Genomic DNA, 15659 nt, shown 5'->3' with positions numbered 1-15659 from the left:
TATGATTAAATTCAGTGACTGTGTGCAGTTTAATAGTGACACAAATCACTTCTTTGGGTGACACCCCTATCCTAAAGAAACATATTATTAGTATTTGAGTGTCTATGATTGCTGTTCTCCTTAAGAAGAAGTAAAAAAATAGTTATCATCATCGCTATCACAAGAATACCACAAAATATCTTAATACGCAGTTATGTACAAGGTCCCAAACAGCACTGGATTCAGGAAAATAAGGGCCTCCGGCAGGAGCCAGTTTTTCTGCCCTATCTCAGAAAAAAAAAAAAATCTTTTACTCATGCAGAGTACAGATGATTAGGTCGGCCTTAGACAACTGTAGGTACAAATTAGTGGACGGTTAGTTTGAAATGCCTATATATTAGTTAAAAAAAGATTATTTTCAAATATTTGAGTATAGCTTATTAATAAAATGGCATTTTAAATTCATTTTAAAAAATTATTGAAATAAATTAAAAAAAGATCCCATGACTTTAACATGAGGTTCAATGTTTGTAAACACACACACAAATTATTTTGGGTTGCCCCCCAAATACTTGCTGCCCTGGACAACCGCCCCTCATAATCCTTTTCTAAAGTCAGGCTCAGCTCACGACTCAGTTCTGGATCGTTTCGTGTTGAACTCCTGCAAAGGCGCTCTGGAGGAGCTGCAGAGGCCCCCCAGCTGGAGGCCCCTGACGTATGTTCAACAGCCTTTCAATGGACCACACAGGCCTGATCACTTGTTGCTTCCCACAGAAGAGGAAGAAGAGTGGTGGTGGCACTGGAGGCAGTAAAGGGGCAGATGGGGGTGGTGGTGGGTGGGGGGGGCAGCAGGTCTCCCCCCTCGGAACAATGTGCTGAATCGGCAGCCTATATATAAGTCTGCCATTTGGACGCTCTAATGCCACTTTACCTTATGAGGGAAGTTCAGCCTGCAGCACCTGCTGCAAACAAAATGCCATAGGAGAGCGGGCCAGATTGTTTTTCACAGACACTCTCACTTACAACAGAGGTGTGCATGCTGGAGGGTGGAGGGGGCAGGAGGGTGGACTCAGTGGGAGGGTGGAGGAGGGTGGGTGTCTATAAATTGTTCTACCAGAGTCCAAACAATTAAACAACTTGTTGGGAATGGTGATTTACTGCGACAGCGAGGGGGGCAGGCCTGAACAGGGCAGCAGTAGGGAGGAGGAGGTGGTGAGGAGTGGGGGGGGCAATTACAAGTCTGAAAAGAAGAAGAGAAAAAAAAGGGGGGGTAGAGGGCGGTTTGATGCGCACGAAATGAAAAGAAAAGAAAGGATGAGCTGGAAGCATTCAGCGGGTAAATCCTGGGAAATGGAGCATTCTCACCCAACTTCCACAAGTGATTAAAACCGCCAGGATGAGGAGTCAGTGACACGGCTGTCCGGACCTGCGTTTTGGGTTTTTTGTTTTTTTAAAAAACTCATTGTTGTCTTTCATGCATGAGCTCCCTCTCTCTTGCTCCTTCTCTCTCTTTCGCTCTGTTACTCTGAAAGCTTCTTATCTGCGGGCGGCCAGAGGCTTATCTCGGAGGTGTAGCGCCTCCGAACACGGGGAACACCCTCCAAGTGCCTTTATCGAGCATTTTCCACCACCACGCCGTGCGCCTTGTCCTCCCGTACCCCCCTCGCCCCCACACTGTCCTGTCCCGTCATCCTTACAGTGAACTCCAGGGGCCAAAGCCTCTTCCTCCTCCTCCTCCTCTTTGTCCTCCTCACGGGAACCGGGCTGAAAGCCGGACGATCATGGGATTAGACGCTCAAGTTCAAACTGTCGGATTTCAGCCGTGAACACCCATTGTGGGGTTTTTTGTGTGTGTGTGTGTGTGTTTTTTTTGTTTTTGTTTGTTTTTCTTTCTTATCACCTCAAGAGTTAAAACTGAAAAAAAATTTAACCGAGAGACGATAAAAAACGCGCAGGGTCAAACCTGCGTGACCTCCCGCAAGATGGAAGCCTTCGTTTTGTTTCTCTCTGTGTATTCCAGATGATTTAGAAAGTTTTTATAAAGCAAGGATAAGAAGACGTATACATGACATACTGCAATAAATAAGTACAAACACACACTCTTGCTTAAATTCATACAAGCTGAATTTCACTGTCAGTTTCACAGATGTCAGATTTTATTTCTTCATAAACCGTTCTTTTTGTGTTTTTTCCCCAAACAAGCTATAAATATTTTTTTTAGAAATTGAATTAGTTTCTAAAATGTTCAAATAAGCTGTTGTTATATATGGTGTGACGTCTGATTTTTAATGTATCTTGAGAGGTTTGTGCCCAAAGTCACTAGAATCAGTCTGAGCTTGTGCCTACAGAAGAAGTCCTAAAAACTAAATTAACGCAATCTGATCTTTAGTTATTTTTGTAATAATAATAATAATAATAATAATAATAATGACAATAAGTCACAGCAGATGAAATCTTTTTTTCCCCCCCTGCAACAAATGTTGTGATGGCATTTAGACAGCACTGCAGCGCATTTATTTCTGCTCCTAATAAATAACAAGCAAAAATAAAAAATTAAAATACATACAATAAAATAAAAAAAAACTAAAGGGTTTGTTGGTGTTTGCAGTCGTAGTTAAGGTTGAAAATGAACTCTCCAGCTGCCAACCTTTAATTCGGGCTGCTGTTCGGTTGGTTTCTGCTCATATCTGTGCGGTTTGGATCCTGCTTTTATTATACGATTGTTTCTGTTTAACAGTTCGCAGACTGGAATGAAAAGTCACGCAAATGAACAGCCTTCTGTTTTTAATACTAATGTTATTATTTAAAAAAGGAGAACGCGTTTTAAAACTGTTAATCATGAGACCTTTTCTTTTACGACGAATTCCTGGCAGAAAAGTTTTAGGAGTTGAAGTAAGCTGATAAAAACTGCGGTCTCGTGTCTAAAGTGAAACTTCTGAGTCGCTTTGCTTTTTTTCTCCCCCACATATTTTTTTCTTATTTTTGTGCAGGGAATTGTTGAAAACAACCTCTGCGGATTTTAAGCAGCGCGATGCGCCCTGAATTTGCAGCTGTCATCGCTGTATTTATTTATTTTTTCTTATTATTCTTTTCTTTTCTAAAACAAAACCGAGCAGCGGCGGTTCTGAGCAAAGGGACAGGACCGGACAGGACGCCTCTCTTACCTGGACTCACTTCTTCTTCCACATGCGCCGCGCACACTCTCGCGAAAGAGAGAGAAGAAACAAAAACAAAACTTCGGAGGACTCGTCAGCTTGGGTTGAAGATGATGATGATGATGATGATGACGAACCGGCGGGCAGGAGAAGAAGCAAGTAGCGGGGAGTTCAGTTCGGGCTGCCTTCTGATCCCGGGAGTAAAGTCACCATCTCTGGACTTTTGGTGTAAACTCCCTCCGTTTGCGCTGCGCCGAGGAGGAGAGAAGAGAAGAAGAGTGCGGTGTCAAGGAGAGTTTCTGCGTCGCTGTCAGGAGTGACGCCCCGCCCCGGGAGCTGCCAGGTTTTTAATTTACACAGTGTCAATAATAATAATAATAATAATAGTAATTTAAAAAAATAATAAAAAATAAAGAAGAGTATTCATCGGGTTATTTCCCGTCCGGCACTATGTGGCGGCTTCAGTGAGAGTGCAGGGCACTGTCGGGCAAAGAGGCAGCGGCAGGATAACCCCTCCTCTCCCTCCCACTTTCTCGCTCCCTTCCTTTCTCACACCCTTTCTCTCACTTCATCCAGACCTGCCCGTTAGTTTCACGGTCTTCCAAGACATTTACCTGCAACTGCAGACAACAGTGGGAGTCGGTGGTTTTCTCCCGCCTAGACCGCTCTATTATTATTTCTTTACATTTCTTCTTCTTTTAGAGATTCAGCGTGTGGCTCCGTGTAACAAGCCCTATGTATGTCCATCATTTTGCCTTAAAGCTCACAAAATAATATATTTTATTATTATTATCATTATTATTTTCTCAAGAATAAAAAATATTTTTTTAAAAAATACGCCATTATATTCCGCCTGTGAAATTTACGGAGTAATTGATGTCGTAAACTGGCTCATCAGTGATCACTTACAATAAGAACAGAACAGTTTTAAAAATCCAAATCGGGATTCAGTTTAGTCCACAAAAAATAACATAAGTAATAAAAACTCATCATCCCGATTATGTTTGGACACTTGTTTTTCAGTCTGTCTCAAAAAAAGAAGAAGCATATATTGAAGATAGGTTGGTGACATGAAAATCGACCAGAAATACGTTTTAAGCGCTGGAACAAAGCTCAGATTAACTTCTCGAGCTGCTGAAATGAAGTTTGAGCGTCCTGTCAGCGGCACGAGCGCCAGCTGCTCCTTAGCTATTAGATTTACTCTGGCGCCACCTTTCGCCAGGTTTTAGTCGTGCAGGGATAAAACATCACATCTTCAACAGTTACTTTGCATGCGGTATACTGATTTTAATCAGTATACATGCGGCAGAAAATGTACTTATTAAGCTTGACAGCTCAAATGAACGCACTGAAGTGAATTTGTGAAATTTCAAGTGCTGAGCTCATTTAGCTTACCTAATTCGTCAACCCATGTTAAAAAGAAGCTAAACTAATAATTTGTTTATGATTAAAGCATCACAAATATCTGAAATAGTAAAAGAAAACAAGAAATGATTTAAGATTACAACAAGGTGGTGTGTAAACCGTTTGTTATTTCAAAGTTAAGAAGCTAAACTTGCTAGCACGTTTGACGTTAGCTTTGGCCTTGTCGCTATTATAATTACATCTGCTTAGCCTGCACAGATAGGGGAAAAATGTTATGTCTGTCCTCTGTTTGTCCTATTAACCCTTGTATGTCGAAATGGGGTCCAACCGACCCCACACACGTAAAACCTGTATCATTTTCCATGGGCCTCTATGTTTGCCTCAGTCCTCGCATGCACAAGGGTTGAGACATAAAAACAAGTCAAAAGAAGCTCAACAAGACATCACTAATCCACGAATCTGATCATTTTGTCATGTTCAACCATGTTAAATAATGTGCATGACAGTTGAAGACAAAACAATACAAATGTAGTGAGTGGAAAAACCTGCACTTTTACTGAATGGTTTATAAAATCATATCCATTTCATTCTGTCAAAATTTTACAATCCAGATTGAGCTCTGCAGCTTCGACCAGGTAATCACTGTAGTCACATGTGGGGAAACTACAAAAAATAAACTGAGACATAAAAGTTACTTCTAGTGACTTAAGATTCCTTTAAAAATAAATAAATAAATGAAATAAAAACTGAACAGTGGGCAAAATTTTAGGCAATTGTTGTACACTTCATTTCAACACCCTTCTGATCTGGACTCTTATAGATACTTTTCTGGAACACTTGCTAGGGTGATACATTTCAGTAAATGTTCCTCATTTGTACATGTGTTTCTTAAGAATATGTGACAGGTAGTAAACAGACCTAGGTGAGGCTACTCCAATTTAACTTTTAGCTTTCTGTAGTTAAAGTGAGAGACAAACTCTAACATCACTGCCTTTCCAGAATTTGTCCTCGCATCATTGTGAATGCAACTTTGGTTCAGTCTTTTTCTTGTTGTTGAATCAACACAGTGCTTCATGCTTTCTCCAAAATAGTAAAGGCTGGTTTAAGTACATTTGACACTTGTAGATTTTTTTGTAACATTTGCTAATGTGATACATTTCAGTAAAAGTTCCTCATATGTACATTTATTTCTTAAGAATATGTGACAGGGACTAAACAGGCCTAAGTAAGCATACTGCTTATATTTATCTTTCAGTTTTCCCTAAAGTTGAAAGTTTTTTTACACTGCACAACCACACTCCAACGTGGCAAATTGTTTTGTTACCTTTAAAATTATCTACAGCTTTTGTCTCTGACTTATACGCTGTATGTTTCTTGGCCCTAATGATTCTTTTACTCCATCCATTATCTTACATGCTGAAGTGTGTTCACTAACAAAATATAGTACACCTGTAGTTGTTGAAGGTTCCATTACTAAAACTTATAAATGATCAATGTCAACCATCAGTCTGTATTAAAATATTTAGTACAATTTATTTAGATTTGATGTTTTGATGTGAGCACTTGGATTTCTATCGATTTATTGAATGATACTCTAACTGAATGATCATTCAGGTTTTATATAGTTTTTTTCTTTCAATGTTTGTTGCACAAATTCAAATATATGCTGGCTATCAACCAACAATTCAATCAGTGAGTCTTTGCTTTTTTTCTCAAGTACCCCCTCTCACAGAGACTTACTTACATCTTCTGACACCTGGCCCAACTTATAATAATATGAATTAAAGCTGCAAGCAGCCTCGAGTGGCCCTCGCAGCCAAGTGCCGCTCCGGCCTATGGCCACTGCGGAGGAACCAGCACCGCCGCCCGCCCGCCACCGCATACGCTCTTGCGCAGTTGAAGCATGCGTCCGCCAGGCCATATGCACTGATGAGTTTGGCATCGCTCCCTGACGCCTCACCAAAAATCTGGTGCAGATCGGCCAATGTCACGAGGAGATATAGCTGATAGAATGACCTAGGGGGCGCAGTGGAGTCAAATTACAATTCAATGCTGTCAGGCTCTTTAGCGGTAACAAAGGTATCCAGTTTTTTACCAATCGGAAGGTGCGTGTTTTATTTAGAGACAATCATGTGCATATGGTTCTGCCATTTGGCCACGCCCCCACAGCTCAGCCAGCATTGACAGAGTTCATCATCAGGTCATTTTATGTTAGTTGGGAGAGAATTAATTCCATATGAATAACACAGTAAAAGTAAGACATACAGTAGAAAAAACAGGTGAGTTCCTGTCGGAAGTGGGCGGGGCTAAGGTGATGTCATCATCTGACCATGACAATGTGATGAGGGTTGGTCAGTAGTTAGACATAAGAAGTCTTATTCAGCTCTGACCTTCTATGTGGAAGTTATCGCATCTTTGTTTCATGGCGAATAGTCAAAGTTTGGGACTTAGCCACGCCCACATGCTTTGACATACAAAAATTCCTGTGATAACTTTTGACCTTTAATGTCTCAATTCTCTGCTGACTGAGTTTGAAGTCTGTATCTCAAAAGCTGTAGGAGTTCGATCAGATGCGACGTCTATAAAACGGAGGAAATGGCGGCTTTGATCCAAAATGGCCGACTTCCTGTTGGGTTTGGACCATGGCTCCAAGAGACTTTTTTTGTACATCCTGACAAGATACACATGTGTACCAAGTTTCATAATTAAAGGTTAAAGCATGACTTGGGGCTGATCATTTAAAATATGCTAGGGGGTGCTGTTGAGACCCCAGGCCACGCCCACCAACTATTGCACTGAATTCCTGTTCGGGGTTGGATAAGGATCCATCCTAGTGAGTTTGGTGCAGTTGGACTCAAAATTGTGGAATTCAGAGCCAAACGAATGGCATCGGCATTACAGGTCACTTTGCCACGCCGCCACGCCCACCTGCTGCAACCAAACCAAATGGGGTTGGAATCCACTACACACCAACATTTCTTCTGTCTGTGGACACAGTTTCATGTTGATTAGGTCAACAGGTTCAGATAGCGACCATTCTCTGTAAAACATGACACTTCCTGTTCTGAGGGGGCGTGGCTTAAGTGATGTCAAAATCTGACCATTAAGTCTTGTAGAGGACCCAAAGATGATCAATCACTGAAAGTTTGGTGCCTCTCTGACTTTTTGTGTGGGAGATATAACAGTTTTGAATTTCATGGCAAGTATGTGAACTTTGAGCCCTGGTATCACCCCTTCAGCATACATGAAAACTCACCATTTTGATAACTTTTAATCGGGCATGCCTTATGAACCAACTGACTAAGTTTGAAGCCAATCAATGTAAATCCCTAGGAAGCTGTAAATGGCAAAAAAAAATGGCAAAAATCGGACTTTCAATCCAAAATGGCCGACTTCCTATCATATTTGCACTGACATTAATTGTAAAATCTGAGCATCTTGGGGAGCTCTACATGTGTACCAAATTTCATGTCTCTATGATGAAGTAAGGTAATAGGAAAGGGTCTTTTGAATGTCGCTAGGTGGCGCCGTTGAGCCGTTTCTTTTGCGATTTTTGCATCGACCTTAAAATACGTCAATTTTTCGCAGTCTTGATGCGTCCACCAAAATAATTTTCAAAGTATTATTCGGTGTAGATGTTTTGCACCTCCTCTAGAGTTTAGTATCGATTTGAAGTTAGAAAAGAAGAATAGCAGTTTCTCTGCAATCAAACCTGACTCGGCACACACAGCTTCAGAGTCTGAAGAAGAGTGTGTGTGAGTTGTGCAGAAAGAATTTTTAATATCCAATTTATTTTTATTTCTATTTAACTCTCTGATTAACACCTCTATTTCCCGACTATACTTATTACATTCTAGAAAAATATGCTGCACTGTTTCTGACTCTCCACAATAACTACACAAACCTGTACTATGTTTATTAATTATTTTCAAAGTACTATTTAGCCCCGTATGCCCAAACCTTAATCTGGATATAACAACCTCTTCTTTTTTATTCCTATTACCTTCCCTACATTCCCCCTACTTTTTTTGAGTGCTATAATAAAATCGTGCCTTTTCTTCTCTGTCCCATAGTTCCTTCCATTTCTTTTTAATATATATTTTACTTAAACTTTTGACCTCATTTTTGCTTATTTTGATATTAACCTCAAATTTGCTGCACTCTTAGCAAATTTATCTGCCAACTCATTTCCTAGTATTCCAATATGAGCAGGAATCCACATTAACTTAACCCGGGATCCATATTTTTTAATTCTAAAAATTGATTGATTAATATCCAATATGATATCTTGTCTTGTTTCTGAATTCTGTTTTGAATCTGAACAAATCAATATTTCCTTCTTTCTCATTTCCTCACGCCATTCTAGAGCCATTAAAATAGCCATTAGCTCACCCGTGTAAACTGTCAATTTATCTGTTACTCTTTTATTTTTCATAATATTTAAGTCCAGAATTATAAATGCTATTCCAATTTTATCATTTAACAATTTAGAAGCTTCTGTATATACTTGTAAATACTCAGCATATTCTTTCTTTATATACCTTTCCACCTCTTTTTTTCTATTTGTCTGCCTTTTTCCAATAAGCTTAAATCAACATCAGCTTTTCCACTTAACCAAGGTGGAGTATCAGGAATACTCACCACAGGACTAATTAAATAATGATTTATTCCTATTTCACTTATCTCAATATTAATAATCCATCCAAAACTATCAATTTTCTTTTTTTTTAACTTTTTCTTGACAAGGTTGTAACATAACATTTAGAGAATAATTTTCCTTATGTCCTTTAACATTTGCCCAAGTGCTCTCCAGTTTCCACGGTGTCCTTCTTTTGAACATCACGTCCTCAGGTGAAACTCATCAGCCTAACGCAGTTGTAGACTTCTTCAAAGAGGTGCATTTGCTTCTGTGGGAAATTTGAGCACCCAAAACAGGACAGCTACACCACATATTATGTTTGAGTCAAAACCAGTCCAAAACGTGCGGGAATTTACCATCAAAAGAAATACGATGAAGACTGTAAACAGCAGCTCTATCGTCTTGCCCAGTAAAGGGTGAGAAGAGAGAAGATTTAGTCAGTCATGGACACCGTAAACATGAATACAGGCTGTGGGATGGGACCAGACTGCGTCTGGAAAGTGGGCTTTTAGAAATACAAATGAATGTTAGAGCACGTTATTGTTGTTATTTGTGGTTGGTCTAGTATTCGTAGTTTTTTTTCTTTTTCTTTTACTTGTTAATTAACAAGTAAAAGACAATTAATTTTCAGTTAATGACAGTTAATTGTCATTAACTGACATTAACTGTCATTAACGAGAATTCTGCAGTTGCTATGGAGTCTGAAGATTATACAAGATTTGATTCAGTTCAAACTGATTCACCCCACATTTAAACATCTTTAGAAGTGTTTAAAACTTTGAACGAAAGTCGGCCAAACGTAGTCCAGAGAAAAAGCTGGAATATGAGGAGGGCTTCAACGTTCGGGAAAGATGTTGCTGGCAGTAATAAACCAACAATGAAGGAAGGAGAGAGAAGGCAATCTCTACTGCCTAGTTCGTAAGTTTGAAAAACATTTACTATACTACTATTGTTGCATAACTGTATTGTTCTCGCTGAAGATACCAAAACTAAGGGTTGCTAATTAGGTTAGCTAATGAAAGAGCCATGAGCTAATTAGATTGGCTAACCAAGTCCTGTCTTAAAGTAAATTGTGTTCCTTTGGCTTTCTTTAGCTCATCTGGAATAAATAGATCCAAAGAGCAGCTAAGGCGACGAAGGAGATCTTCAGGTTTTCTATTCCAGCAGAAATATCCCAGTCCTCAAACTAGCACCAAAGGAATTCGGGTACACAAACCTAACTTTTCTCTTTACATTTTTATTATTCATTCTAGTAAATGTCACTGTTTTCTGTCAAGATAGTTATGCCAATACAAATGTTTTTCTCTCGTGGCTGTTCAGTCATGCTACATCAGAGACTGATTCAAGAAAGAGAATATCCAAAGACTTGTGTGCAAAATGTGTTGTCGGTGTCAGAGGTTGAAGGAGAATAGTAACTGGTTTGAGATGATGAATGATGATAAATAGCATCTCTAAATTGCAGTGACGTGCGGTCAGGGTAGGCAGGTGAGCCTCACCTGTTATCATGGAAGAATAGTAATAAAATGATTTATATTGCTATTTTCACCCTGTGATTTGTACTATAAAGTACCTATTTTTTTACTTAGCTTAACCAATTCTGATTATTTTTTCTTCAAAATCTCTGGATTTTCGCATTTTCCCATTCAAATGCTCAGAAGCGAAGCCAGTGAGGCAGCAGCGAGCTGAGCCTCACCTGGAATTGCGCAACCTCTGGCTGCTATTCTATGGGACCAAGTTCGTCCTGTCTGTACGCCGGCAATGAAATGGCTAAAAAACATTTAATATATGGACTGATTTTCCATAATTTAGCTTATGTATATAATGTACAGTTTTTTTTTTGTCAACAACTGTGTGTGTATCGTGTTTTGTGTGCGGAGGAGCGATCAGAAACGGCAGAGAACAGACTCGAGGTGTGGCAGGCAGTTCTCTTGCCTCATGGCAGGAGGCGCTCATGATCCCAGATATTGTGACTCCACAACTGCAGAGTTAGACACAGTGAGCTAGCCATGGAGCTAGCCATTCAGTAAATAAGTAAAGTACAGCGATTTGTTTTCTCCTCTCTTCCAACGTCAACATGAAAGACTACATTTCTGCACTCAAACAGTTTTCTAAAGTGGATTTTCAATTGAAGCAGGAGAAAACTAAAGGAAGACCAACACCGGAGCTGAAAGTTTTGCTTCGAGACAGTTTGATGATTCTTAAACGGAGTAGAAAAGACATGCCGAGGATAGACGTGGCTGTGGATGAACGGATATTTTTGTGCAGAATTAGCGGTGCATGGATTTCATTGATAAGTAAAGGAAAGACAGCAATAAGATGTTTTTGTTTCATTTTTTAATGAAATGTGCGTTTTGTGGGCTACAGTTTGTATGTCTAAATAATTCAATAAAGTAGAAGCGGTAACTAATCTACCACAGCAATTATTTATTAATTAAACATTAAGCCTAAAACGTACTACAACAACATACTAAATGTTCTGTTCTGTGTGCAAAATTCTTGAATGTTTTTTTGGTGTTAAATCCTAAAACATGAAGTGGCATTGTTGTCAGCTATGGCAATGAGTCTGCGTGCAGCGTGGAGAATACTTCTTTCCCTTTACTGTGGATCATAGCACGAAATTACCTACATTTCATTGTTTCACTGAGTTAACACGGCTATGGATGACATGTAAAAGATTAGTCTTTTTGCCTCCCAGCGTTGTATGCATGCGCGAAATTTCCGTACGTCCAATAACATGCATGGTGTCTATATAAGTCGTAAGTCAGTGCCTCACCAGCAATGAACCTCACCGCACGTCACTGCTAAATTGGTTGACATGTTGGATGTTAAAATAAACAGATGGGCTCCAGTTACAGGAGAACAGCATACTACTTTTCCCAAAATGCCACCAAAATTGGATGATAATAATAACAGCCAGAAAAACTGGCGCATATTCCAATGAGTGATGATTTCAACTTAGAAAATTGCGCAGTTATATGCTAAAGGAATTGCCGCTTTTGTGAAACTATCATTTCAATCTGGTCCAGATTTTCTTAAGGGTTGTTTTTGCACCTTGTTGAAAAACAGAAGTAGTTATAAAGGCTATTAGAGACCAAAAAAACCTTGAAAACAAAAAACAAATTATTTGAATAAAAGTTTTCATGACCTTTAAAAAAATCTCAAATTATTACAAAAAAGAACCCCCTGAAATTAACCCAAAAACCTTGCTCCAAAACTCAACTACATATTTACAAATGTGTGTGGCTTTGCCTCCAGGTGTTTGATTCTCAAGGGAGCGATGTCACTCCTCTGCCCCTGGTTGCCGTTGTTGACGACCCGGACCCCAAAACACGTGAAAAATCGTCTCTGGAGGAAGTCCTCTTCAAAAAAGGATCATCGATTTTCAAGTCCTCTACACCCACTGATGTGGTTTCGTCCAGGTACGGCGACATTCAAACACACAAGCCAATAAACATGGAGGGACACTCCATGTTTATTGGGACACCTGATAAAAATGTTTTAAAAGCCTTCAAAAAAAAATGTTTAATCGTACCAATGACACTGTCTTTTATTGGAATATACAAATATTCAGTAGGGAAACAGTCCACCATAGTGAAATGAAATAATTTGACACTTTTCACAACCATCTTTTGCCAGTAAGTCTACTAGAGCATTCCACACGGCCAAAGAGTGCATGGAGAGAAATTTATGGACATTCATTTTTTTGGATACTTTCTCTGCATTTCTCCAAAAACTGAAAGTCTTGTGTCCTATTCATCCCACCCCACAGGTTTTCTTTCGAATCAAGCTGTGGTCGCTGAGAGGCTTTTGAAAAAGATTGATTTTTGACTTTTTGACTGATCAACTTCAACTTTGCAAATTTGGTCCCAGGTTTTGAATCTGTCCTAATGTTTCTATGTAAAATGATGTATGGCATATGGAGTTCAGTACGCCATGCTTTCAAGTAGTGTTTCTATGGGTCTTTATTTTTTTAACAGAGTAAATATTCCAATACTTAAACTCTTTCTGTTTGTGTGAATTGCAGGTTTGGCAGCTCATTTACCAGCAAGCCCACGGAATCTGGTGCTCTCTCAAGAAGCAGCATAACCGACGATAGTTTTTCTCTGCCCTGCACTGATGCTGCTTATGGTGGTTGCTATAATTTTTATTTTATTTTTATTTTTTTGCTGTACATATTGAACGAATGCCCAGTGTAAATTCTTTGACTTGAGTTGTTCCCCTCAAGACAAGTAGATGAGGTCGGATTTGGTGTTTCTGTTTTAAATTTGGATATCAGTGGAATTACTGAAAATTGTATCAAACGTATCATCTATTGATATTGATATTGATCGTGTGTCTATAGCGATGCATCAGTAACGATGTATTACTGTCGCTCGTCCAAACAAACAGACAGACATGCCATTTTGTCAAACGCCAACATCAAAATAATCAAACAAATGAACATGAAATATGCAAATCAGTGTTTCACTTAGTTACTAATTAAAGGCAGCTCTAAACAGGTGGGGTTTTTAGCCTCGATTTGACGGAACTTGGTGTTTCTGCAGTCGTGCAGTTTTCTGGAAATAATCCGTTTTGTGCTCCTGTTGCTTTCAGAATTCCCACGGAAGCCTGTGGATAAGGGATTCGACATCATCCTCAGCGAGACGGACACCATCTCGCTGCTGGACCTGCCCCCCACCCTCGTCTCAGAAGATGCTGAGGACGCAGACGCGGTGAAGTGAGTGCATCTGAATCGAGATCTTGAACTTGAAGTGGAACTTATGAGGCTAAAATTTCCTTTACTTTCCTTTTTGCTCTTCTGTTGCAGACAGAGAAACCGCGACTACGCCGAGTTTTGCAGTAGTAAAATGGGCAGTGATAATTTTTTCGAGCGATCATCTCAGACACTTGTCGGGGAGCATAAATGCAAATACACCCAGACCGACACGAACAAAAGTGTAAACAAGGGTGAGAGTTGACACAAAACACCGCAAAAGTGTTTTGTGTTGTTTATGTCTGATTTCGGATTTGTTTGACTTGGAAGGTCAACAAAAAAAAAAAAAAAATGATGCTTTGTGTTCATGCTTACAGGCACAATCGCTACTACCTGGGACATATATGATTCGTTCTCTATGTCGAATGAAAATAGGGAAACCCGGGAATCTGAGCGGGTGGATTACCTCACGAGCACCAGGAATAAGCAAGACATTTCAGAACTAACTATGAGCAGGGAAACAGGTAAGAGTTTCAGTGAAAATCAGGCTTACTTCTTGCTCTGCTCCCAATCCTAGGCATTTGCTTTTCTGAAATATGCCAAATGTAATGAAGAAATTCACTTGTTTCAATGCAAAAGGTCAAACTTGAGAATACACTCAGCACCAAAACAGGGATGTAGCTCGAGCTAATATTTCTCTTCATTTCGACGATTATGTATTTCAGCAAAAGGAACAAAATCATCTCTTCTCTATAAAAAACAAGATTAATCATACTGATAATAATACCCTGTACAAGATTATAGCATGAAAATACTGTGCAGTTATCAGATATAGAAAGATAGTACTGTGTTGCATGTTAGGTTTTTTATTATTATTTTACAATTTTAACTTATTCTGATTGGATTGAAAACAGATTCAACGTTATGATAAAGATGTATAATTAAACACTCAAAATTAAAGATATATTTATACATTTTTTTGCATGTTTTTCCTCATTGTTCTTCTAACTTTCTGAAGTCCTTCTAGCACCCCCTGGTGGCCACTCCACAGTTTATAGGTCTCATATGAAGCAGATTTTTGTCATTATAGAAAGAAAGAAAAAAATGCGTAGTTGTACAACAACAAACTTCCAAAACATTTCAGATTAATCTTCAAATTTTTCTAGAACACACGGGGAAATTATTGAGCTCCAAAAGTCAAACATTTGTAAGACAAAAACGCAGAAGTTTTGGGATTATTCTCAGAAATTTTCAAGAAAAAACAAGGATATTTCAGAGTTTCAAAAGTCAAAAATTGTTCTCTTTTTTTTCTTTGTGTCTATGCAAACATAAACCATATCTTTCAGACTTGTACTTTTGAAAACAAAAACATGAATGTTTCCTTTTATTCCACCTTCACAAGAAATGAACTGTGTTGATCTACCATATAAAATTCAAATAAATTAGATGAAAGTCTGTTCTGTTATAACAATATTAATAAAGAACATTCATGCCACTTGTTCATTTGACATTTCTTTGGGTTCCGGTTTGAGTCACGTTTTTGCCTTATGTATAAAAATGATTTTTAATTTTCCTTTTATGTGTCATTTCCACAGGCAGTGGCATCAGCTCGGCAGCAGAGACGGACGCTGATCTGTTCATGTTAAAAACTGAGTCAAACTTGGAAAAGATCCTGTCGTCGGAAGCTTTCATGAAAAGCGTGTCGATAATGGAGAGAGTGATAGTGCTGAACATTTTTCAGCCTAAGCTGGCTGCCTTCAGAGGGCTGCATGTCCTGAAAGGTAAGCTCAGTCAGCCTGTATGCAGATGTGTTTCAACTGACCTTAAA

At 39.1% G+C, this 15659-nt stretch overlaps 1 protein-coding gene and 1 pseudogene across 3 annotated transcripts in view; one reads left to right on the top strand and one right to left on the bottom strand.

Moving 5' to 3' along the window:
- LOC103147570 (transcription factor SOX-6-like) overlaps nt 1–3597 on the bottom strand; it is a 147157-nt gene extending 143560 nt beyond the window's left edge. For all 3 annotated transcript variants that reach the window (XM_007565974.2, XM_016678556.1, XM_007565975.2), the window contains exon 1: nt 3144–3597. The gene's annotated coding sequence lies outside the window, so the exon portion shown is untranslated. The remainder of the gene's footprint in view (nt 1–3143) is intronic.
- A 6120-nt stretch (nt 3598–9717) lies between these two features.
- Nucleotides 9718–15659, top strand: part of LOC103147600 (WD repeat-containing protein 78-like) — a 13000-nt pseudogene continuing 7058 nt past the window's right edge.

This window comes from Poecilia formosa, unplaced genomic scaffold, assembly GCF_000485575.1.
Source record: "Poecilia formosa unplaced genomic scaffold, Poecilia_formosa-5.1.2 Scaffold185, whole genome shotgun sequence".
Classification (NCBI taxonomy): Eukaryota; Metazoa; Chordata; class Actinopteri; order Cyprinodontiformes; family Poeciliidae; genus Poecilia; species Poecilia formosa.
The sequence above is the reverse complement of the archived record's forward strand: the minus strand, read 5'-3'. Positions and strand labels throughout refer to the sequence as shown.